At 45.4% G+C, this 25,425-nt stretch overlaps 1 pseudogene; it reads right to left on the reverse strand.

Moving 5' to 3' along the window:
- Window positions 1-14,469: 14,469 nt before the first annotated feature.
- LOC111973565 (MAGUK p55 subfamily member 7-like) overlaps window positions 14,470-25,425 on the reverse strand; it is a 173,846-nt pseudogene continuing 162,890 nt past the window's right edge.

Genomic DNA, 25,425 nt, shown 5'->3' on the forward strand with positions numbered 1-25,425 from the left:
TTATCAAATAACTGATGGACACAGTAATATTTCAGTAGCGAAATTAGGTTTATTGGATTAACAGAAAATGTGCAATATGCATCAAAACAAAATTAGACAGGTGCATAAATTTGGGCACCCCAATAGAAAAATCACATCAATATTTAGTAGAGCCTCCTTTTGCTAAAATAACAGCCTCTAGACGCTTCCCCATAGCCTCTAATGAGTGTCTGGATTCTGGATGAAGGTATTTTGGACCATTCCTCCTTACAAAACATCTCCAGTTCAGTTAGGTTTGATGGTTGCCGAGCATGGACAGCCCGCGTCAAATCATCCCACAGATTCTCAATGATATTCAGGTCTGGGGACTGGGATGGCCATTCCAGAACATTGTACTTGTTCCTCTGCATAAATGCCTGGGTAGATTTTGAGCAGTGTTTTGGGTCGTTGTCTTGTTGAAATATCCAGCGCCGGCGTAACTTCAACTTTGTGACTGATTCTTCAACATTATTCCCAAGAATCTGCTGATATTGAGTGGAATCCATGCGACCCTCAACTTTAACAAGATTCCCAGTACCGGCACTGGCCACACAGCCCCACAGCATGATGGAACCCCCACCAAATTTTACTGTGGGTAGCAAGTGTTTTTCTTGGAACTCTGTGTTCTTTTGCCGCCATGCATAACGCCCCTTGTTATGACCAAATAACTCAATCTTTGTTTCATCAGTCCACAGCACCTTATTCCAAAATGAAGCTGGCTTGTCYAAATGTGCGTTTGCATACCTCAAGCGACTCTGTTTGTGGCGTGTGTGCAGAAAAGGCTTCTTCCGCATCACTCTCCCATACAGCTTCTCCTTGTGCAAAGTGCGCTGAATTGTTGAACGATGCACAGTGACACCATCTGCAGCAAGATGATGTTGTAGGTCTTTGGAGGTGGTCTGGGGGCTGTTTTTGACCGTTCTCACCATCCTTCGCCTTTGCCTCTCCGATATTTTACTTGGCCTGCCACTTCTGGCCTTAACAAGAACTGTGCCTGTGGTCTTCCATTTCCTCACTATGTTCCTCACAGTGGACACTGACAACTTAAATCTCTGCGATAGCTTTTTGTAGCCTTCCTCTAAACCATAATGTTGAACAATCTTTGTTTTCAGGTCATTTGAGAGTTGTTTTGAGGCCCCCATGTTGCCACTCTTCAGAGGAGAGTCAAAGAGAACAACAACTTGCAATTGGCCACCTTAAATACCTTTTCTCATGATTGGATGCACTTGTCTATGAAGTTACAGGTATTTAAATCAACAGAATGACAAGGATGCCCACATTTTTGCATAGCCTATTTTTCACATCTGATTTAATTTCATACAACTTAATATTGCTACACTAAAAATCTTTGTCTGGACAATACCCCAGTACTCAGCTTTTATTAGAAAATGAATGGCATGCCACTGTGATCATGTTCTGTGACGACAGAGTAAATTATTATTCAGCCTCAGAGGGGTGCCCAAACCTTTTCATACGACTGTATATAGTGTACTACTTTTGAGCAGAGCCCTATGGGATATAGGCCAGACCTGGTCAAAAGTAGTGTACTACATAGGGAATAAGGTACCATTTGGGAGGCATCCCCTGTCCCCTCCAACCAGGTCTGGCCGTATATATCTGCCCAGCAGGCCTTACAGCTGAGGACCCAGTCACTTGTCTGCTCAGCGCATATGGCCCTGACCCCGCCGATGACTCTTTACTGGCGATTACATCACCTTGTAAAGGGACACGACCCAATACAATATCATACTGTTATTCTTCCCCAGCAAACCAGACAGGTCTCTCTGTCTGGACCTCTCTCCCGCTCCCTCCCACTTTTTCCACCTCCTGTGTTTTACACATTCATTGTATCATGTGAGTTCCCATCTTGTCGCTCAGGCGAGTCAGTCAGGGGGAACCGCTGATTGGAAATAATAACACACTCACGTGTGTGCGTGCCGTTGTTTGTGTGTGTGTCTGTCTGACCACCCTCCACACTCCTAAGAGAAATGAGAGGGACATCTTGTCAAAACAAGGCCTGTGAGTGAGTGTTCTTCCCTGGGTGAGTCCAGGGGCTCTGGGCTGTAGGCTTTGGGAGCGAAGCGAGACACGGCGAGGTGCGGTGAGGGACGTCCTGGTGATTGCCATGACCTGGCCCAGTCATCGTCACGCTAAGGGCCTCCCTTTCCATCTGGACCTGGGTCTCTGTTCGCATCCCAAATGGCATCCTATTCCCTATTTAGTGCACTACTTTTACCAAGGCCCTGGTCAAAAGTAGTGTACTAAATAGGGAATATGGTGCCATTTGGGATTCATATCTCTGTGTTACAGAGGTGTCAAACAGCAACAGCCTCAACCCTGCCTCTGAGAACACAACTGGCGCCACCGATATGACGCTACACGTCTCTCACACGTCTCCTACAAGGCCAGTCTGGCCAATTGTATCCCAGGAAAAGTATGGGTTTTATCAGCATGCCGTGCTTCGTTGGAATGTTTTGTTGCTTCCTGGTTTGGAACACGCCAGGCAAAGCATTTCACAGTTTCCTTGAGTTGAGGCAACGTCAGAATCGGAGGCTGAGCATACACAGTCTTTATAGGAGCAACTTGAGATACTGTATGCCAATCGTCTAAAATGTAATTAGCACATGGCCATGGAGCTGAATCTGATTTCATTGAGTGTGATTTTGATCAGATTTCAATGCGTGTGTGGCGTGTGCAGTGTAAGACCATTGAAAAAAATCTACAATCACTTTCTCTATTGAAAAACACACTTTTCATGTCTCATCTATTCCTATGGCCTAAGAAAGTATCTTTATTATTGGCTAGTACAGTGGTGAACTTTGATATGACAACAGGATGGTTTTGTACTCTCACTTCACACGAGCATGGAAATAAAATATTCCATAAACACAGCAAACTATGGTATGAAATAAATTAGGAAAACCATGAAACATATTATTTTGAGTAGTCGCCACAGCAGAGCGCTAAGGTAGATGGGCCTACAGAGACATTTAAACAGTAAAGGTTCGCAGGTATCACAGGCAGAGCAGAGGTCCGTGTCCGTTATAAGCTTAACATCATGACTGACTACACAGGGTCAGTGTGGCTACCAGCCTACTTCTGCGCTCTGCTCTGTACTCACATCCAAGCTGGACTGGTCCCACCAACACATTCCTCTGTGGATGGATGTATATGGGCTGATTTTTGTTTAATACATTTTTTACATGTGGTCGGGCTAACCAACAAGTTCAAACCAGAGCCTGGTTGTAAAGTTATTATAAAGTGGCATGATGAGAAACTTACCCATTAGGCTCTGAAACACAAAACTAAAGTAAAGTGACATAGTAAAAATATATAAATAACATTTTTAGAGGTGGTCTTTTCCCCCTTCACAACACCACAGAGACTGTGCTAATTTCTCTGCACAACAAGGCAGTCCTCCCTCGACCGCCATACCTCTAACTTTAAACATGATAGTTTCTGTCTGAATAATTAAGAACTGGGTACAGAGAGGTTGAGGGGAAGTTTAAGAAAATACAGGTGGACAGTTTTGTGTCGCCGTAACATAGTCAATGTGTTCACACAGCCTCGGTCCCTCGACCCTGTTTTACCTCCACACGTCAGAGGAAATTCCACTAATACTAACGATGGACCCACCACTTCCACCTGAACTTTTACCCCCTGCTCTCATTTTCACTTTACACAGGGTGCCTCTCTAACCATAGCCTGCACATCCCTAACAGGCAATGTATACTCCTGCAGCATACCCCTGCTGGCTTGCTTCTGAAGCTAACCAGGGTTGGTCCTGGATGGGAGACCAGATGCTGCTGGAAGTGGTGTTGGTGGGCCAGTAGGAGGCACTCTTTCCTATGGTCTAAAAAAATATCCCAATGCCCCAGGGCAGGGATTAGGGACATAGCCCTGTGTAGTGTCTTTCCCGTCTTTCAGGCGGGATGTTAAACGGGTGTTCTGACTCTCTGTGGCCACTAAAGATCCCATGGAACTTATCATAAGAGTAGGGGTGTTAACCCTGGTGTCCTGGATAAATTCCCTATCTGGCCCTCAAACCATCATGGCCACCTAATCATCCCCAGCTTCCAATTGGCTCATTCATCACCCCTCCTCTCCCCTGTAACTATTCCCCAGGTCGTTGCTGTAAATGAGAATGTGTTCTCAGTAAACTTACCTGGTAAAAATAACTTAAAAATAACTTCGGTCAAAAGTAGTGCACTATGTAGGTAATAGAATGCCATTTGGGACGCAGACATGAAGAAAGGTATGAAGGGCATCCTCTGTTCTCTCCTTGGTTCCCCAGACCCTGTGTGTAACTGAGTAATACAGCTCAAAGTAACAGGGCCTGAAGACCTTTGCCTACAGACATGAGGTAATGTGTCGTTAATTAGCAGGAGACACATGGTGGGCAGAAGCCCCAGCCAGCACTGGAGAGGTGTCCCAAATGGCTCCCTAGAGTGATCTACTGTTGTCCATAGCTCTACGGGACCTTGTCAAATGCAGTGTACTACATAGGGAAAAGGGTGCCATTTGGAAGCCAGACTGGAACTCTCCCTCCGGTCAAGGTCATTTACCAGGGATGAGGAAAACAGAGCTGCGACGGTGATGGCCCAGATCACAACACGAAAGTATGGACAGAACAGGATGGAACGGGCTACTATTGAAAAAGAGAAAAATGAAATAGTGAGGAAGAGAGATAAAATGGAGAGAGAAAGGTTATTTTAAGAAGAGAACCTTCATGAAAGAGATCGGATCTCAGCAGGAGCCCAGGACACCCCCTCTACCTCCCCTCCTCCGATGCGCATGATGTACAATTTGTCATGCAGCGAATGTAAGGACTTATCACGTTGAGCAGGGGTCAGGATATTGGCCCTGACGTCGTAATTTAGAGCAGTAAATCAAACCAATTGGAGTGTATATCAAACCGAAGAGGGTGAGTCACTTTGCTTTAATGGTTTCCGAAAAGCATCAGAGGGAACGCAGTAGGAACCTCTGTGACATGTCGCTGTGCCTCGCTGTGATGGCGGTGTGTCTGGCTTTTCCACAACATAATCTCCTGGTTCTCTCTCCACCTCGGCCCTAGCCCAGTTAATATGGGAATTTATGGACATGACAATAAATACATCAAGGCAGATGGAGAGCGATTCAGGAAAACGTACGACAGGCCCTGCGGGGTCCAACATTAATCTCGTGGATCAGAGACAAAACAAAATGAGGAAAAGGGCAGCTTTTTGATTCTGTGAGCTCTCAAAGTCACATTCATATCATAATTGGGGAAACCATTGCTGCATGGGCTTGGGTTAGGCCGTACAGTCACATAAGAGTAGCTGCTCTCCAGGGACCAGGTAGAGAGAGGAAGATATGTTTTCTTAAATCAGTCATGGACTAATACAGGCACGCATGATGTTTATTCACCTTTATATGGATGTATTTAAACTGCAGATCTCATCACCTCGTTAGGGCTGTGCAACTTCAGATACATGCTGCCCAGACACACACACACAATTAATTGATCGCTGTGACGTCACCATCTGTCAAATCAACCCTGATTCATGTGATTGAGGGTGAGAGGGAGAGGGAGAGAGAGGGGGAGAAATGTGGGGGATAGTTCTGTCCTTTTCCATTAGCAGCCCCCTTCTTGTCCGTGGCAGTGGGAGAAATGTAATAGTGGGAACATATTACATTTTGGAGTGTACCGACCTGACTTACGTCTGACTGAGCAAGTGCACTTCTTCCTTCCCCATAAGGCCTCTAGAAGGCGTGACAGGAGGACTTAAAGTACATCTACATGTCAGTGTGCTGGGAGAGAAAACGCGGTGTCAGTCACAAACCCCCCCATGACAGAATGTCTAAGAACGTCAGATACTAGGGTGTTTTGTTGAGGAGAACCGTTTGGAATTCACATGGAACCCATCACCCTCATGTACATTGTTTTGAGTGTTATCAAAACATACTGGAACGGGCAAGAGGTCATAAACACTCAAACGTGGACATGGTCAAATAAACACGCAAGGATGAAACACTATCTAGTGGGTGAGGTAGTGGGTTAACAAAAAAATGAAGGTTTCAATCTAATGAAGTGTACTGTAGATTGAAAGCGAGCTGAGCCTTTTGTGTCCTAAATGGCACCCTATTCCCTTTATAGTGCACTACTTTTGACAAAAGCCCTATGAGCCCTGGTCAAAAGTAGTGTGCACTATGTAGGGAATATGGTGCCATTTGGGGCGCATCTTTGTGAGCCATTCGGCGAAGAGCTAAACCAGAGATGACAGGAGAGTGGCGAATAGAGGAGATGGACGTGGCTCCAGTCACTTTGGCTCGTTGCAGGCTGGAAAGAGAGGGACATTTTTACCCAGGAGAGCTAGCCAGCAGGCCCCAAACACTGTGTCTGCAACCTGTATGGGCCCTAGTCAAAAGTAGTACACTATAAAGGGAATATAAAGGCGCACCCCAGACAGTGGGCACCGTTAACGTAACTGTTGACGTGAAGGGAAATGGAGGTAAAGTCAGCGCTTTACTTAGAAGTCTCTAAAAACCTTTCTTACCTGTCACTGGGTACGCGCTCCCACGGCTCTAGTTTCCCACGCCCAAGGGACGATGTGAGGCTGTATTTTTCTGGTGTTAAACATGGATCATTGAGCTTGATGGCTTTTGGAAGGTAACACCAAAGTGGAACTCTGTCTTCTTCCCTCTTTCTCTCAGTCTCCCTCTCTGTCTCGTTCCCTCTCTCTCTCTCTCTTACCTCTAAAAGCCTGGCATGACAGGCCAGCTCCAGCACCTTGTCATGTCCCCACTTACAAATGTTGAGTCCAAAATGGCACCCTATTCCCTTTAAAGTGCACTACTATACTACCCTACGGGCCCTGGTCAAAGACGTGCACTATAAAGAGAATAGGGTGCCATTTGGGACACACACCAGTACTGTGGAGCCTGGTGAGTAAGTGAGTGAGTCCCACATCACTCCTTAATTCCAATTAAGGGGAAGAGTGAGTCCTCCTGAAAAACTGTTTTCAGCCCTTCCTCTTGGCCTCCTCACGGAGTGTCATTACCTCTCCCTGACCTTCCCCCACTCTCTCTTTCCCCACCCCTCCCTCCCTCGGAACGTCTCCAGCCACCTCTTTCCTCCTCGTCATCCTTCAATCAGGTTTCAATCAAATTTATTTTTAAAGCCCTTCTTACATCAGCTGATGTCACACAGTCCTGTACAGAAACCCAGTCTAAAACCCCAAACGGAAAGCAATAGGAAAAACTCCTGAGAAAGGCAGGAACCTATGAAGAAACCTAGAGAGGAACCAGGCTCTGAGGGGTGGCCAGTCCTCTTCTGGTTGTGCTGGGTGGAAATAGTACATGGCTATTAAGGGCCGATTTGAACATCTTGAAGAACAATGTTCATAGATGACCAGCAGGGTCATTCAGAGGTCGAGACAGCAGGTCGAGATAGCAGAGAGAGAGAGTGGCCCCGTCCGACTAGGCATGATAGACACTACAGTTCAAAAGTTTGGGGTCACGTAGAAATGTCCTTGTCTTTGAAAGAAAAGCAAATTTTTTGTCCATTAAAATAACATCAAATTGATCAGAAATACAGTGTAGACATTGTTAATGTTGTAAATGACTATTGTAGCTGGAAACTACAGATTTTTAATGGAATATCTACATAGGCATACAGAGGCCCATTATCAGCAACCATCACTCCTGTGTTCAAATGGCATGTTGTGTTAGCTAATCCAATTTATCATTTTAAAAGGCTAATAGATCATTAGAAAACCCTTTTGCAATTATGTTAGTACAGCTGAAAACTGTTGTCCTGATTAAAGAAGCAATAAAACTGGCCTTCTTTAGACTAGTTGAGTATCTGGAGCATCAGCATTTGTGGATTTGATTACAGGCTCAAAATGGCCAGAAACATAGCACTTTCTTCTGAAACTCGTCAGTCTATTCTTGTTCTGAGAAATGAAGGCAATTCCATGAGAGAAATTGCCAAGAAACATGAAGATCTCGTACAACGCTGTGTACTACTCCCTTCACAGAATAGCGCAAACTGGCTCTAACCAGAATAGAAAGAGGAGAAGCGACTCCGGGATGCAAAGAAAAAGCCATATCTCAGACTGGCCAATAAAAATAAAAGATTAAGATGGGCAAAAGAACACAGATACTGACAAGGAAGATTGGAAAAAAGTGCTATGGACAGACTAATCTAAGTTTGAAGTGTTCGGATCACAAAGAAGAACATTTGTGAGACGCAGAAAAAATGTCAAAATGCTGGAGGAGTGCTTGACACCATCTGTCAAACATTGGGGAGGCTATGTGATGGTCTGGGGATGCTTTGGTGGGGTGGTAAATGGGAGAGCTGTTGTGGGAGCAGCTTGACCGTATGTACGTAAGAGGTGCCCATTAAGCCAATCCAACTTGTGGGAGGTGCTTCAGGAAGCACGGGGTGAAATCTCTTCAACAAATTGACAACTAAAATGCCAAAAGGTCTGCAAGGCTGTAATTGCTGCAAATGAGGATTTGAAGGACACAATAATTATTTAAATAAAAAATCATTATTTATAAACTTGTTCAAGTCTTGACAATATTTCCTATTCATTTTGCAACTCATTCATGTACAGGTGGGCAAAAAAGTAGTCAGCCACCAATATGTGCAAGTTCTCCCACTTAAAAAGATGAGAGAGGCCTGTAATTTTCATCATAGGTACACTTCAACATGACAGACAAAATGAGAATAATTTTTTCCCAGAAAATGACAATGTAGGATTTTTAATGAATTTATTTGCAAATTATGGTGGAAAATAAGTATTTGGTCACCTACAAACAAGCAAGATTTCTGGCTCTCACAGACCTGTAACTTCTTCTTTAAGAGGCTCCTCTGTCCTCCACTCGTTACCTGTATTAATGGCACCTGTTTGAACTTTTTATCAGTATAAAAGACACCTGTCCACAAAAACAGTCACACTCCAAACTCCACTATGGCCAAGACCAAAGAGCTGTCAAAGGACACCAGAAACAAAATTGTAGACCTGCACCAGGCTGGGAAGACTGAATCTGCAATAGGTAAGCAGCTTGGTTTGAAGAAATCAACTGTGGGAGCAATTATTAGGAAATGGAAGACATACAAGAACCACTGATAATCTCCCTCGATCTGGGGCTCCACGCAAGATCTCACCCCGTGGGGTCAAAATGATCACAAGAACGGTGAGCAAAAATCCCAGAACCACACGGGGACCTAGTGAATGACCTGCAGAGAGCTGGGACCAAAGTAACAAAGCCTACCATCAGTAACACACTACGCCGCCAGGGACTCAAATCCTGCAGTGCCAGACGTGTTCCCCTGCTTTAAGCCAGTACATGTCCAGGCCCGTCTGAAGTTTGCTAGAGAGCATTTGGATGATCCAGAAGAAGATTGGGAGAATGTCATATGGTCAGATGAAACCAAAATAGAACGTTTTGGTAAAAACTCAACTCGTCGTGTTTGGAGGACAAAGAATGCTGAGTTGCATCCAAAGAACACCATACCTACTGTGAAGCATGGGGGTGGAAACATCATGCTTTGGGACACTTCTGTTCATGCTCTAACGACACTTCTGACACTTCTCAATGACATTCAACTCAGCATTGAATAAAGGCGCCAGTAATTGATATCTACATAGCGCACTGATGTGAATCACACTGCTGCTCTATCACCCGATGTCACAGGAAGGCAAAAAAAAAAAATCAAGGACAACAACCACCCGAGCCACTACCTGTTCACCCCGCTACCACCCAGAAGGCGAGGTCAGTACAGGTGCATCAGAGCTGGGACAGAGATTGAAAATCAGCTTCTATCTCAAGGCCATCAGATTGTTAAACATCCACCACTGGCACAGAGAGGCGGCTGCCTACCTACAGACTTGATATCATTGGCCACTTTAATAAATGGAACACTAGTCACTTTAATAATGCCACTTGAAGAATGTTCACATATCTCATCTCATATGTATATACTGTATCCTTCACTATCTATTCTTTACTATCTATTGCATCTTAGCTGCTCTGTCACTGCTCATCCATATATTTTATACTTATATATTCTCATCCCATTCCTTTACTAGATTGTGTGTATTAGGTTTTGTTGTGGAATTTGTTAGATTATTACCTGTTAGATACTGCTGCACTGTTGGATCTAGAAGCACAAGCATTCCGCTACACTCGCAATAACATCTGCTAACCATGTGTATGTGACCAATAAAATGTGATTTGATTTAGCTATTTGCACCTTACAGATTGTGGTTGTTGTGGATGGCTGTTCACAAATCTAAAATGTGTATTTGAACCCAATAATGGTTGAATTAAGCCGCCTATAAATCACTGTTTTTGAAACCAGTGGACAGCCAATGAAAAATGCGCTCTTGCAACAGCTGCATAGTGCGGATCACAGACTATGGAATAAAAGTGGGGCTTTTGTTACTCAATATAATTCATGCTGATAAAAAAAAAATATCCATAGGCCTAATGGACACATGCTCAAACACACTTTTAATAGACTTAACGGGTCAATCTGTAGCTGCTACATACCAGTCCAAAGTTTGGACACACCTACTCATTCAAGGGTTTTTATTTATTGGTACTATTTTCTACATGGTAGAAGAAAAAATATGAAGAAAAATCCTGGAATGAGAAGATTCAAAGTGTGTCTAATATATACATTGAAATCACTATGTCAAAAGTACTGTTTGTGTGTGTATCAAAATGACTCATTTTTGTTTGCAGGGCATCACCTGTGAAATCTCATGTGAAAATTTGAACCTACAAAAGTTATGTAACCACGTGAAAATCCACATGTGAAGTACTACATTTTATATTTTAGTAATTTAGCAGACGCTCTTATCCAGAGCGACTTAAAAAAAAAGTCAGACTCCAGCCAACCTAGTCATAGACTGTTCTCTCTGCTACCACACGGCAAGCGGTACCGGAGCGCCAAGTCTAGGTCCAAGAGGCTTCTAAACAGCTTCTACCACCAAGCCATAAGACTACTGAACATCTAATCAAATGGCTTCCCAGACTATATGCATTTGACTTTAGGGGGAAGCTTGCTCCATCATTGAGGTGCCAGGACAGAGACGAGCTTGGACTTGGCTGAGTGGGAGCTGCCCTCCTGTAGGGGTGGGAGAGCCAAGAGACCAGAGGTGGCGGAGCGGAGTGCTCGGGGTTGGGATGTAGAGTTTGAGCACAGCCTGAAGGTAAGGAGGGGCAGTTCCCCTTGCTTCTCTGTAGGCAAGCACCAGGGTCTTCAAGATGAGCTTTGACTGGAAGCCATTGGCGTGTGTAGAGGAGTGGGGTGACAAGGGAGAACTTAGGAAGGTTGAACAACAGGCTGGCTGAGGCATTCTGGATAAGTTGCAGAGGTTTGATGGCACAAGCGGAAAGCCCAGCCAACATGGTTGCAGTAGTCTAGACGGGAGTAGGACCTGCGCCACATCCTGTGTGAGGAAAGGTTGTACTCTACCTGCAGGAGTGAGTTATTACTTTGATGTTTGAAGAGAACGACAGGGTGCTGTCCAGGGTCACGCCGGGGTTCTTTGCAGTCTGGGAGAGGGACACTGTTGAGTTGTCAACCATGATGGAGAGGTCTAGGAGTGGTCAGGCCTTCCCCGGGAGTAAGAGCAGCTTTGTTTTGTCTGTTTTTGGCGGGCCGACAAAGGTGGTGGTGGGCCGATATCCAAGCTGAGATCTCTGGAAGGCATGCACAGGTGTGTCACCACCTGGGTGTCAGAAGGGGGGAAGGAGAAGAGTAGTCGAATGCAATCCACATAGCAATGATAGGAGAGACCATGTGAGGATATGACAGAGGCAAGAGTCTTGGTGTAAAGAGAAAAGGGCCTAGAACTGAGCCCTGAGGGACACCAGTAGTGAGAGCATGTGGTGCAGACACAGATCCTCTCCACTCCACCTGGTAGGATCAGCCTGCTAGATAAGATGCAATCCAGGAGTGTGCAGAGCCTGAGACGCCCAGCCCTGAGAGGGTGGAGAGGAGGATCTGATGGTTCACGGTGTCGAAGGCAGCAGATAGATCTAGGAGGATGAACAGAGGAGAGTCAGCTTTGGCAGAGCGTAGACCCTCTGTGACACAGAGGAGAGCGGTCTCAGTTGAGTGAGCCACCTTCAAGCCTGGCTGGTTAGGGTCAAGAAGATCGTTCTGAGAGAGATAACGAGAGAGACATCACGCTCAAGTGTTTTGGACAGAAAAGAAGGGATACTGGTCTGTAGTTTTTGACGTCAGAGGGGTCGAGTGTTGGTTTCTTGAAGGGAGCGAGTCGTCAGGGATGAGTTGATGAGGGAAGTGAAGAACGGGAGGTCTCCAGAGATGGTCTGGAGAAGGGGATAGGGTCAAGTGGGCAGGTTGTTGGGCAGCCGGACATCACTTGTCACAGGATTTCATCTGGAGAGAGGGGAGAAAGAGGTCAAGGTGTAGGGTAGTACTATGTGAGTGTGATCAGTGGGCTCAGTAGGCTGAGTGAATGAGGAGCGGATGTTGTCAACCTTTTTTTCCAGTCATCCGCAGAGAGGGATGAGGGAGGGGTAGGAGGTGGAGGATTAAGGAGGGAGGAGAAGGTGGAAAAGAGTTTCCTAGGGTTAGAGGCAGAAGCTTGAAATGTAGAGAGGTAGAAAGTGGCTTTAGCAGCAGAGACAGAAGAGGAGAAGGTTGAGAGGAGGGAGTGGAAGGTCCTCCGAAAGTTTAATTTTCCTTACGAGTGTTTTAACAATGCATCTTTCCTACAACGGCCGAATATGTAACATGTTTCCCAAAAAACAACGCAGAAAGAAAGGTCGCTAAGTGCGTCGTTAAGGCATGTGTCGAAACTGATAGGATCTAAAGAAATGCTGCGCTGCTCTCGGGTCAGCTTTCTCCATTCAAATCTTTCTTTAACATTATAATTATTTCACAATACTGACAAACGGTCAGCTCCTAGAGAGTTATTACCACCTACGGCTGCAACTATTGAGGCGGCTTATTATAATGCTTACCCAATGAAAATGCACAAAATCACAGATTTTTTATATTTCATGATGTGTAGCCTAACGCACGTTAGGCTACACATCATGAAATATATTGAGACAAATACAGAAAGTGCCTACAAGAAGCAAAATATAACTAAATTGATTGAAAATGTAATGTATTTCAATATGATTGAAATAGGCATATAGTCTACTGTTTATATTTTAATGCAGTCATCTTTTTATTTATTTATATGTCGCTTTTTTGTATCAATCGCAAGGACATTGGCAACTTTGTATTTGCAGCCAACGTTGTTCTGAAGATATCAGTGGTCACAGAGAGACGGATAAACCATGTGATTCTATGTTTAGCTGAGATCTTCTGTCTATAAAGTGACGCGGGAGGGCAAAAAAGTATCTACCGCTGCACTTAGCCGTTACACGAGTGGTCTGAGGCAGGCGTTAGATTACGAGTGTTTTCAAATGCAACGTTAATAACGATAGTTTCGGGGGAAACAGCGCAGAGATTTAACGAATGTTCTAACGATAAACTTAGCTTTAAGATGCTTTTGAGGAAACGGGCCCTATTCTGTTAGCAAGCAGTGAGTCACTAAGCCACGGCGCATGAGGGGAAGGTTGAGCCGGGCCGGGAGGAAAGGGGACAGTCAAAGGATGCGGAAAGGGAGGAGAGTAGTGTCGAAGAGGCAAAGTCAGGATACAGGAGGGAGAAGGATCTAGCAGAAGGGGGAGAGCATAAGATAGAAGAGGAGAGAGTAGTGGGAAGGGCTGAGTGGATAGGGTTGGATGAGAGATGGAGAGAGTAGTGAGAAGGGCTGAGTGGATAGGGTTGGATGAGAGATGGAGAGAGTAGTGAGAAGGGCTGAGTGGATAGGGTTGGATGAGAGATGGAGAGAGTCGTGAGAAAGGCTGAGTGGATAGGGTTGGATGAGAGATGGAGAGAGAAAAGGAAACACAGTAGTGATCAGCGACATGGAGGGGGGTTGTAGTGAGATTAGTAGGTGAACAGCCTCTAGTTGTTGGTTTCATATGTGAAAATCAACATGTGAAACTTTATGTGAAATGTCACCACATGTGGAATCATGCGATTTTCCGTAAGGGAGACGAAAGATGTGAATGTGAGGATCCATCCCAAATGGCACCTTATTCCCGACATAGTGCACCACTATGGTCAAAAGTAGTGCACTATAAAGGGAATAGGGCGCCATTTGGGACACACCCTCAGTTCTATTTACACAAGTGTGCACTCCGTGTAGGTGTTTTTCTTCTTCATCGGAGCGAGCGAAAGTTGCGCTAAATGGCTCAGAAACAAATTCTAAACATACACGATTGTGACAACCCCACGCGTCCCATGTCACTGTCGTGATCCTATGAGAGGAAAATGAACTCATGGCTACAATCATCCTTCACTTGACATATTACAAACTCTAGTTTTCCATACTTGTTATTAGCATCTTAGAAAAATACACATTTGGTTGAACATTTTTATATAAAATGTACAAATAAAAAGAAAAAAGTGAAATCACACAACTTGCCTCACAGTAATTGAATGTACAGTTAGAAGGACAATATCTGCAGACAGAACTATGATATGGCTGGCTGGAGGGTAAATATGAACCTAACATCATATAAACATGAAATAAAAGAATGGGGAAACTAGAGAGTTAAACCTGTAGTGTAGATAAACATGGTATTGTAGTGGCTTAACCTCAAACAAATATATTTGTTTAAATAGATACACCATCTCTTGATAATCAGAAAAATACAGAACAGGTGTATCTGCAATACAAAGAACATTTGAAATGAACAAAAAAACTGGGATAAAGGAAGAGAGGGATAGAGGGAAACCTGCTGTAAAAGAGAAGAGACACCAGACAGACAGCGAGATAGCTCTGGTGCATCGTCATGACTCATGATGACCTTAGCTCAACACAGAGCTAACTAACGCCACATGATTGGTGATGTGAGAGTGTGAAATCACAGAGAGAGACAGAGAGAGAACATAAGGGCACTGAGGTCACTGCACCCAGCAATTTCGCAACCCTAGATATGGTATAAACAAATATTCTCTCATCAAACAATCCAAGACATGCTCTAGTCTAGCCACATAACCCTGGGATACAGCCAGCATACTGTATAGGAAAAACATGGTAGAGGGATTGACAGATGGAGGGTTAGAAAGAGAGGGGTGGAGGAGTCCTGCAAATAACTAGCAACTCTAACCTTTCTCTACATAAGTTAAAAGCAGCTACTTTGTGTTTCTGTCTGTTGTAAATCTACTAGCGCCATGGACCCCTCTATTAGGTTCCTTGTTTTAGGCCTGTTTTATGAGGGTAAAATAACGCTAACTCCACCCTAATTATACTAGATTGAGAACATTTGACTTACAACCGACGAGCCAATGTCTGCTAGTTGAAATAGCAAACTGTTATGCTGCCTGGGCACAATCATGAGTAGGGCAGGGTTTTACATTTAAATAGCTCCTAAAATAAAATGATAAAACACCTAGGCTGTGTCCCAAATGGCACCCTATTTCCTATGTAGTGCACTTCATTTAACCAGGGTCCATTGGTCTCTGGTCAAAAGTAGTGCACAGTACACAGAATAGCTTGCCATTTAAAATACACCCGGTGTAAGTAGGGCCTTGGGAATTTGAGGTGCGATGACATAACACTGACTGAAACCTTGAAAAAAAAAAATCAACGTCAAAGTAACATCAGAAATCACCTCAGGTTGCAGCTTACAGTGTCATGGTGCTTCCTTACAGATGATGCTATAGATATGTTGTATATAAAAAAGGTATGTAAAACTGCAGAAAAATATTCAAATATATTAATTTATCTTAAATAAAATTACACCTGTTGCTGCCCTTTTTTGAGTGTACTGTACCTGCCGACGTTTTTGCTTTGATACCTTGGTGTAGCAGTCTATGGAAGCGTTAGAAATCACAGGGGAAACGTTTATCTGAGTTTGAGGCTGTGTCTGAAATGGCACCCTATCCCCTACGGGCCCTGGTCAAAAGTAGTGCACTACATAGGGAATAGGGTGCCGTTTTGGACCCAAGCTGAGTTTAAGACTTGAAGGCAAAAAAATATTTTCATCTGTTCCCCCATTCTGCATTAATATACAACCCACCCACCATCCACAGAACAATACAAATCCCTTAGTTTTCTATAAACTAATGTTAAAAACACACTAAGGAAGGAGTCCGAAGTTACAGTACGTTCTGGCACAGCACTGATAGGCAGTCACACCGATCTGATTAGAAGACAGTGCAGCGGTCTAGAACCAGATCAGACCAGCCCCACCCTCAGATGTCCAGCGCGTTGAATGTTGACTGAGCTAGACAGGGCCCAGAGGAAGACCCAGACAGAGACACAGGCTTCGTCCCAAATGGCACTCTAACCCCTACATAGTGCACTACTTTTGGAAAGTACTTTCACAAAGCAGTGCACTATATAGGGAATAGGGCACCATTTGGGACGCACTTAAAGTCAGCCCACTCTGCTGTCCAGCTGTGTTACGATCCATCCTAAACCCAACAGCACCCACCACCTACGCAGTGGACATAGAACCAACTTCATTAAAAAGTCCTCCCCTTTTTTATATCCTTCTTTCTCCAAACAGTATTTCACTCTTTCTCTGTGGTTCTCAGGAGTGAGTCCAGCTGATGGGGACCCAGTGCGTGTCAGTCTCCACCTTCTTCAGAGCCACCTTCAGCTCGCTGAATGCCGCCGTCAGGTCGTCGTTGACAATGATCTTCTCAAACAGGTGGCCGTGCTGGCTTTCCATCTGCTGGGCGGTGCTCACCATCTCCAGGAAGTCCTCCTCCTGTTGAACAAGAATAGAATGGAATAAAATATACAGTCAGTTTATTAGGTACACACCCGTACAGACAGTGAGTCACAAAGCCGTGGTTTGCTATATAATGCAGGCACACAGGCATCGAGGCATTCAGTTACTCTTTGATTGAACGTTAGAATGGTCAAAACGAGTGACCTACAGTAAGCGACTGAGTGTGGTATGATCGTTGGTGCCAGGCACGCCGGTTACAGTATCTAAGATACGGCTGGCCTCCTGGGCTTTTCACGCACGACAGTGACTAGGGTTTACTGAGAACGGTGAGACAAACACAAAACATCCAGTCAGCGTCAGTCCTGTGGGTGAAAACAGCTTGTTGATGAGAGAGGTCGAAGGAGAATGGCAACAATCATACCAACTAACAGGCCACAAACAGGCAAATAATGGCGCAGAACGGCATCTCGGAACATACAACTCATCGGTCCTTGTCACGGATGGGCTAAATCACTTACAAACAAGAAGAAGTGGCTCCAGTGGGCACGCGATCACCAACACTGGACAATTGAGGAATGGAAAAAACATTGCCTGGTCCGACGAATACCGCTTCCTGTTGCGTCATGCTGACGGCTGAGTCAGGATTTGGCGTAAGCAGAATGAATCCATGGATCCATCCTGCCTGGTGTCAACGGTACAGGCTGGTGGCGGTGGTATAATGGTCTGGTGATTGTTTTCCTGGCACACGTTAGGTCCCTTGATACCAATAGAGCAACATGTCCATGCCCCAAATAATTCAGGCTGTTCTGGAGGCAAAGTGGGGTTCGACCCGGTACTAGATGTGTGTACCTAATAAACTGTATATTTTATCTATTTACTGCTTATCTTCGGGACAAGCTTTTGTCGATGGCGTATGAAGAGTAAAGGGCATGAGTAAGTGAGAATCTCAGGGACGACGGAGACATACACATAAACAAAGATAACAGCCATTAACACACATAAACAGACTGACGCAAACAGCCCTGTGTAACTGAAGGACACACACACACCCACATGTAGCCTAAAACACTTTACAAAACCTTAACACACACACAGAGTCCAAAACCTCAAGGAATTGTCATTATTTCCTCATTTGGCTACACATAGCCTATCTGATTCAGAAGAGAAATAAAATATTCCTAAAAACGGAAAAATACTAAACATATCTATAACTGACGAAGAGACAGACCAAGCAAGTAGAAGATCCATAATTGATACATGCCACTTTGGTTTTATGGAGACAGGCCAAAGACAGCTTATGGACAAGGCATTCAAAATGGGATGGCATCAGAAATGGAAATGACTTGGGCACATGAACCTAGTAGCTATACAACTCCTGGCCTCATCGCTAGCTTAGTCCCAGATCTGCTTGTGCTGTTTTGCAACTACTATGGTCACTGTAATGAATGGAGTTGGCAAGATAGCACACATAGATCTGGGACCAGGCTAGCTACCACCTCACAGTTTCCCCTCTCTGATGGCATGGTATTATACCGCACGGTGATATGTTTATACGGCCTGGTCCCTTCCAGCCTCAGACCCAGGGAACATGGCAGGGTTAGAGCGGCTAGCTACATTTAGCTAGCTCCTTTTACTAGAGGAATACTGAGCTTCAGATCTCCACTGAGATACGGTCACTGACTCTGCCAAACACACAAATATAAATACATATATACAGACACATTCATAGGCAGGAATACAGACACACATACTGATGCAAATGCACACACACACACACACACACACTAATGCACACACAAACTCATTAAAATCTACAATTTTAGAATGTCTCCTTTTTGTCAGCCTAACAGCTCCGAGCCAGGAGTTACTTCAGCCTGTTGCTCGTGGTTTTCCGCCTCATAGTTGATTAGTCATGCAGCTAAAATTAAACGGTCGCCATGACACGACAATAACTCGTTTTCACGCCAGTCTCTGCAAACATACCACTCTGCCTCCGACACAGCCCTCATACAGCTTTCTCTCCCCCTGTATTCACTGTCTACTGTACAAGGCAGTAAAAAATCCACCCACATTATCTCACGGTCTATTGTCTTTTGAGAGAAGACATGATGGCTTTATCCTCCTCCGTCTGGGAGGAAGGGAAGAGGTTGAGGAGGGAGCAGGAGGTTTGTTGGTCAGGGCTGAGAGGAAGTTGAAGTGGCTCAGTCCGTCCGTACACCATATATTCCCTCCGGTGATCCAAGGCTGTTGACCCTTGGTAGCCTTCCTCTGTGGTCAGCCCTTGGAAAGGATGGAGGTTGGATGTGGACACAGTGACCCAGGGTGCTTCTAAATGGCACCCGATTCCCATAGGGCTCTGGTCAAAAGTAGTGCACTATGCAGGGAATAGGGTGCCATTTGGGACGCACAACCAGCTATTGCTGCCAGCAGCTCTCCAACCCTTTGGACATTAGACCAGGAACTGGCAACAGGACGGTGGGGTGGACATGGACAGAAGAAGCCCTAGAGACGCTGTGTATGCCGTTTCCATGTCGACCAGTCGGTCAGTGTCCATGACATGGCAAGTCTCCCTCTCGATGACCATAGCAGGCCATTATGGGGAGAGAGAGATAAAGAGAACAAGAATGAGAGGAGACAGAAAGACCTGACAGAGACCGAGAGAGAAAGAGAGAGATACAGAGACCGAGAGAAAGATAGAGACCTTAAATTGAATTGAAATTGAGGAAGAGAAACAGAGACCGAGAGAGAGAGCGAGAAACAGAGACCGAGAGAGCGAGAAACAGAGACCGAGAGAGAGAGAGAGATACACGAGACCGAGAGATACAGAGACCGCACGAGAGAGAGAAAGATACAGAGACCGAGAGAGAGAGAGATACAGAGACCGAGAGAGAGAGATACAGAGACCGAGAGATACAGAGACCGAGAGATACAGAGACCTTAAACTGAAATTGAGGAAGAGAAACAGAGACCAAGAGAGAGAAACAGAGAAACAGAGAGAGATCTATGGTACTGAGCCAGGATAAGGTCTCCTCTCAGTCCTGATGTCTCTTGGCCATCCCCTTGTAGGTCAGGCCCTCAACGGAAAATCTGCTTTTATTCATACACATAAAATGCACCTGCCCTCTGTATTAAAATGATATAAAATATCAGAACAGATCTGGTTCGGCAAGAGGTCCCTGATTTACTCTCTCTCAAAGAAGACAGAATGTCATTGCTTGGCTAGAGGGAAAGGTAAGATATCAGTAAGTAGCCCTATCACATGATCCCTTTACTTATAATACTGCTCTTACTAGGAATATGAATATGGACATATTACAGTATCATAACTGATTTTGGACTCATATTTCACGTCAGCCCCATTTGAAAACAGATATGAATGCATTCAGGTAAAATAAAGCATAGACGGCTCTGTTAAAACAATGAAACGTCTGTTCTCCAGTAGTCTGGATGGGACAATGACCAGACCTGCTGCCTCTAACATTCGTCTCGACTGAAAGAAATATAGCAGGCGGAGAATATAATCCAGCAGTGACATGTCCACCAAACAAAGTCTTTCTTTCTTTAATAGCTGGGACCTGATGGTTTAAAACGCTGTCTGTCAATCTCTAGAGAAGGTTACAGAAAGGGCTTTGGTAACAGGAAATATTTCAACCAGGTAACAAAATGAAACGCTGGGGCTGGATGTGTTACCTGAGCTCTGAACTCTGGATCTAATAACGGTATTATAGGCCAGGGCAATCAATGTCAAAGTCTGCCCTGTTTTTGGCAACTACAGCTTACTGTTCACATGAGTTATACTGAGATCAGAGGGTTACTTTCACCCAAAGGTCAAACAAAGGTCGATAGCATGACCTCCGACCTCTCTCTGTTTGACCTCTCACCCCTCAGGATGGTCGTCATCATGCATGATGGAGCTGTTTACCTATATCCTCTAGCCCAAGAGCTTCGCGAGAAGAAATCCCTTTCTTATTGAGATGAAACAAAAACATGTCAGCGATCTCAGAGATGTAGTCAGTTCACGACTGGAGGAAAAAGTGATGCTTCTGACTTTAATACATTATGTCAGTATATCAGTGAGGTGACCGTTGAATTTGTCATCATTTAATGCTTTAAGGATGATTTTAAGAATATATTCTGTCCCCTGATATATTGTGCTTAAAACAGTGACGGTACTATATAACTTAGTGACGGCTCAACGAAGGATATTCTGAGTTAAGAGCGGCTGTGTCTAACCCTGTCCTTTTCCAGAGCCGTGTTGGGCTGTGTGTTAGGTTAGGTCATGGTGAAAACACAGAGGTATGTGTGGAGTAACACCTCAAAGTGGGGCTGAGGCCGCACTCTAAATTGCTCCCTATTCTCTGAATAGTGCACTACTTTTGACCAGGGCCCATAGGGCACTATATAGGGAATAGGGAGCCATTTAGGGCAGGCACTGATGGTCTGAGCTGAAAAGAGCAGACACACTGAGGGAGAGATGGAGAGAGAGGGAGAGAGAACAGACGAAAGGCAGAGAGCGGCCCAGAGCCCTGCGGGGCCGCGAAGGCCGAGGCAGACATCCCACTGAGCCGCCCGCCGATCTGATCTGCACCTGCCGGTCTACACCTCCTCCTCCTCTCCCCTCCCCTCCCCCAGCTCGGTTGACACGACCTTCAGCGCTGGCGCGTGGAAAGCCTCCACACCTCCAACATGACAGCCCCCCCCATCCCCCTCCTCTTTCTCCCCCCCACCCTCTCTCTCCTCTCTCGCGTCATCATATCACTCCATCCCGGCCCGGCATGTGGCTGTGACCTGGGTTCTGGCCCGTAGCGTGGCCCAGCGGAGAGAGACACGCGAGCGCCGGACCTGATGACCCGGCGGGCTGGGAAAGTCATCAGCTGCCACACGTCTACGCTGCCACCACGGCAACGCACCACGGCTAATTGGTTTCATGTGGGGCCCGGCTGTGAGCTGCAACTTGCTGCGGCGGAAAGGTGTGTAACACACAACCACACGCACACACAAGCAAGCACCCATACACCCTAGCCTGCAACAGAAAGCTGTAGGTAGTAAATATGACCTCACCACCACAACTAGCTCCCCCAGAGCCCCAGATAAAGTTTGTGTTAGGTGGGTTTCTGATAACCTACTGGTACGCAACAGCTTGGTCATGTGGTACACGAACACTGCTCGATCACCTTTGATCCTACCTTATAACGTGTCATTACACGCCAGCACACAGTGACACACACAAAGACCATCACTTTTCACTGGAGACGTCTGAGTGGGAAGTGTGCTTCCAACGCAATTAGCCAATCATTATCCAATTTGTGGATTTCTTATCTTAAAAAAAAAGAAGTTGTTTGACGTTCTAAAACGGCCTGTTTTACCAGAGAACTGTTCTTCAAAATGTGTTAACTTTTACACCCCTGGATCAAGTTTGATCCTTCCCACCACGTCACATTTACCCTGCATGAAGAGGACCTCTCTGAGAGAAGTGTGCTTAACGCAAATAGCAATAGTCATTTCAACTTTCTGACGTTGTGTGACATTCTAAAAACGTGTTTTTACTTCAAAAAGACACAAACTTTTAAGCGCAAGGCTTTTCTGTCACAGATTTTTGACAAGGTGAAACGTTGAAACGTTTCTTCTCTTGACAACACGAAAACATTTGTTTTTGCTGACGTGACTTACGGAGAATGATTTGGCAGATCCCTTGTCGTCCTTGCCTGAGATGACCTTAGCGTTCCGTCTGCTCTCCCGCAGGCGCTCGACGGGCGGCGGCTTCACGAACACCACATAAGGTTTAAACTCTGCCGTCCTCAGGTGCTTTATCGTCTGCGACACACAGAGGAGAGAGAAAACACAGTTAGCAGAGGAGACAGATGAACCAGACAATCTGGAGATATCGCAGAGTGGAATTAGACCCAGATCTCCATCTGTCACAGTGCAGAGGCGATGACACATTACACAGCTGGGTCGCGTTGACACGTAGCACACAGTGTGTGTGTGTGTGTGTGTGTGTGTGTGTGTGTGTACTGAACCGCAGCCGAGCAGTGTTAACCGGCGCCGGTCCACCTCCCTCTGGGCCCGATACCACGGCCTCTCGCTGTGTTCTGCTGAGCGGGTTCAAAACCCTGGGCCGATACGAAGGCCGCGTCCGACACGACACCCGATTCCCTATTAGGTGCACTAGATAGGGAATCGGGTGCCACTTGGGACCCAGGCGAAGACAGGAGCAGAAGACAGGAGGGAAGTGGAGCTACCATATATTTCCATCACAGAGAGGGACGAGAGGAGGAGAGCTTTCATCCGGCGCTCGGACGGTCAACACGGGAGCAGTCAACATCACTCGCTCTGCAACACCACCGGGCTGACATGAAACTCATGTGACTGACTACTGAGCGGGGTAGAGAGCTACAAGGGAGCACAAAGGCACAGACACGTGCGAGCACGCACATATAAACACAGGTACACACACAGCATGGGCTAACGAGGGGCTCAGCTAACTGCTTGCTACTTGATCAGGGAGAGATGGTTCGAAAACATGCCAGTAATCTATATAATAGTGTATTTCGGCCTCTATATGATTATTTACTCAGAGAAAAACAAACAGAGGATGCCTATGGGGCCCAGGCAAGAGAGTGTGTGTGTGTGCGAGGCAGGGTTGAGGCATGGTGGGTGCTAGGCCTGGCCTGGGGTAACAGGATTGTAACTGTGGGGTTTGTGGGCATTCAGTAACATACAGGCCACTTATGAAAGGCAGATCATCACCACCACCCAGACACATAAGCCAAAGAGGAAATCTTCAAATAAGGAACATTAGCAGTAATTGCTGCTAAAAATGGCCCTTTAAGCCAGGTTTGGTTGGTAACCCTGTAAGCAGCCATGGCTTGCAGAAAGCCGCCGCTGCCTCTGATGTCTTCTGAAGGATGAGATTCCTCCAGGAGATAGGCAGAGAGAGAGGTGGAAATATAAACGCAACATATAAAGTGTTGGCCCCAAATTTCATGAGCTGAAATAAAAGATCCCAGACATTTTCCAGACACACAAAATGCTTAATTTCTCAAAAATTCTCTGCACAAATCTGTTTACATCCCTGTTAGTGAGCATTTCTCCTTTGCCAAGATTATCCATCCACCTGACAGGTGTGGCATATCAAGAAGCTGATTAAACAGCATGATCATTACACAGGTGCACCTTGTGCTGGGGACAATTAAAGGCTACTCTAAAATGTGCAGTTTTGTCACACAACACAATGCCACAGATGTCTCACATTTTGATGGCGTGTGCAATTGGCATGCTGACTGCAGGAATGTCCACCAGAGCTGTTGCCAGAGAATTTAATGTTCATTTCTTTACCATAAGCTGCTTCCAACGTCACTTTAGAGAATGTGGCAGTACATCCAACCAGCCTCACAACCGCAGACCACGTGCATGGCATTGTGTTGGCGAGCGGTTTGCTGATGTCAACATTATGAACAGAGTGCCCCATGGTGGCGGTGGGGTTATGGTATGGGTAGGCATAAGCTACAGAAATTTGCATTTTATCTATGGAAATTTGAATGCACAGAGATGCCGTGACGAGATCCTGAGACCCATTGTTGTACCATTCATCCACCGCCATCACCTCATGTTTCAACATGATAATGCACGGCCCCATGTCGCAAGGATCTGTGCACAATTTCTTGATGACGAAAATGTCCCTGTTCTGGCCTGCATAATCACCAGGCATGTCACCCATTGAGCATGTTTGGGATGCTCTGGATCAACGTGTTTGATAGCATGTTCCAGTTCCTGCCAATATCCAGCAACTTTGCACAACCATTGAAGAGGAGTGGGACAACATTCCACAGGCCACAATCAACAGCCGGATCAACTCTGCGAAGGAGATGTGTCGCACTGCATGAGGCAAATGGTGGTCACACCAGATACAGACCGGTTTTCTGGTCCACGGCCCTAACTTACATTTTTTAAGGTATCTGTTACCAACAGATTCATTTCTGTATTCCCAGTTATATAAAATTCATAGATTAGAGGCTAACGGGGAGGGAACAGGAGTGGTAGAATGAAGGGTAGAGGAAAAGAATGAAGAGATGGAGGGTAGAGGAAAAGAATGAAGAGATGGAGGGTAGAGGTAAAGAATGAAGAGATGGAGGGTAGAGGTAAAGAATGAAGAGGATGGACGGGTAGAGGGTAAAGATGAAGAGATGGGAGGGTAGAGGTATAAAGAATGAAGAGATGGAGGATAAGAGGTAAAGAATGAAGGATGCGGGTAGAGGTACAAGAATGAAGAGATGGAGGGTTAGACTAGACTAAAGAATGAACGAGTGAGAGGTCTAGAGGTAGAAAGAATGAAAGAGATGGAGAGGTAGAGGAAAAATGAATGAAGAGATGGAGGGTAGATGGTAAAGAATGAAGAGATGGAGGATAGAGGTAAAAGGAATGAAGAGGATGGAGGGTAAGAGGTAAAGAATGAAGAGATGAGAGGTAAGAAAGATAAAGATGATGAAGAGATGGATCAGGTAAGAGGTAAAGATATGAATAGAGAATGGGAAGGTAGAGGTAAAAGAATGAAGAGATGGAGGTGTAGATGGTAAACGAATGAAAGAGAGCATGGGGGTAGAGGGAAGATGAATATGAGCAGAGAAGATG

Source organism: Salvelinus sp. IW2-2015, linkage group LG14 (assembly GCF_002910315.2).
Source record: "Salvelinus sp. IW2-2015 linkage group LG14, ASM291031v2, whole genome shotgun sequence".
NCBI lineage: Eukaryota > Metazoa > Chordata > Actinopteri > Salmoniformes > Salmonidae > Salvelinus > Salvelinus sp. IW2-2015.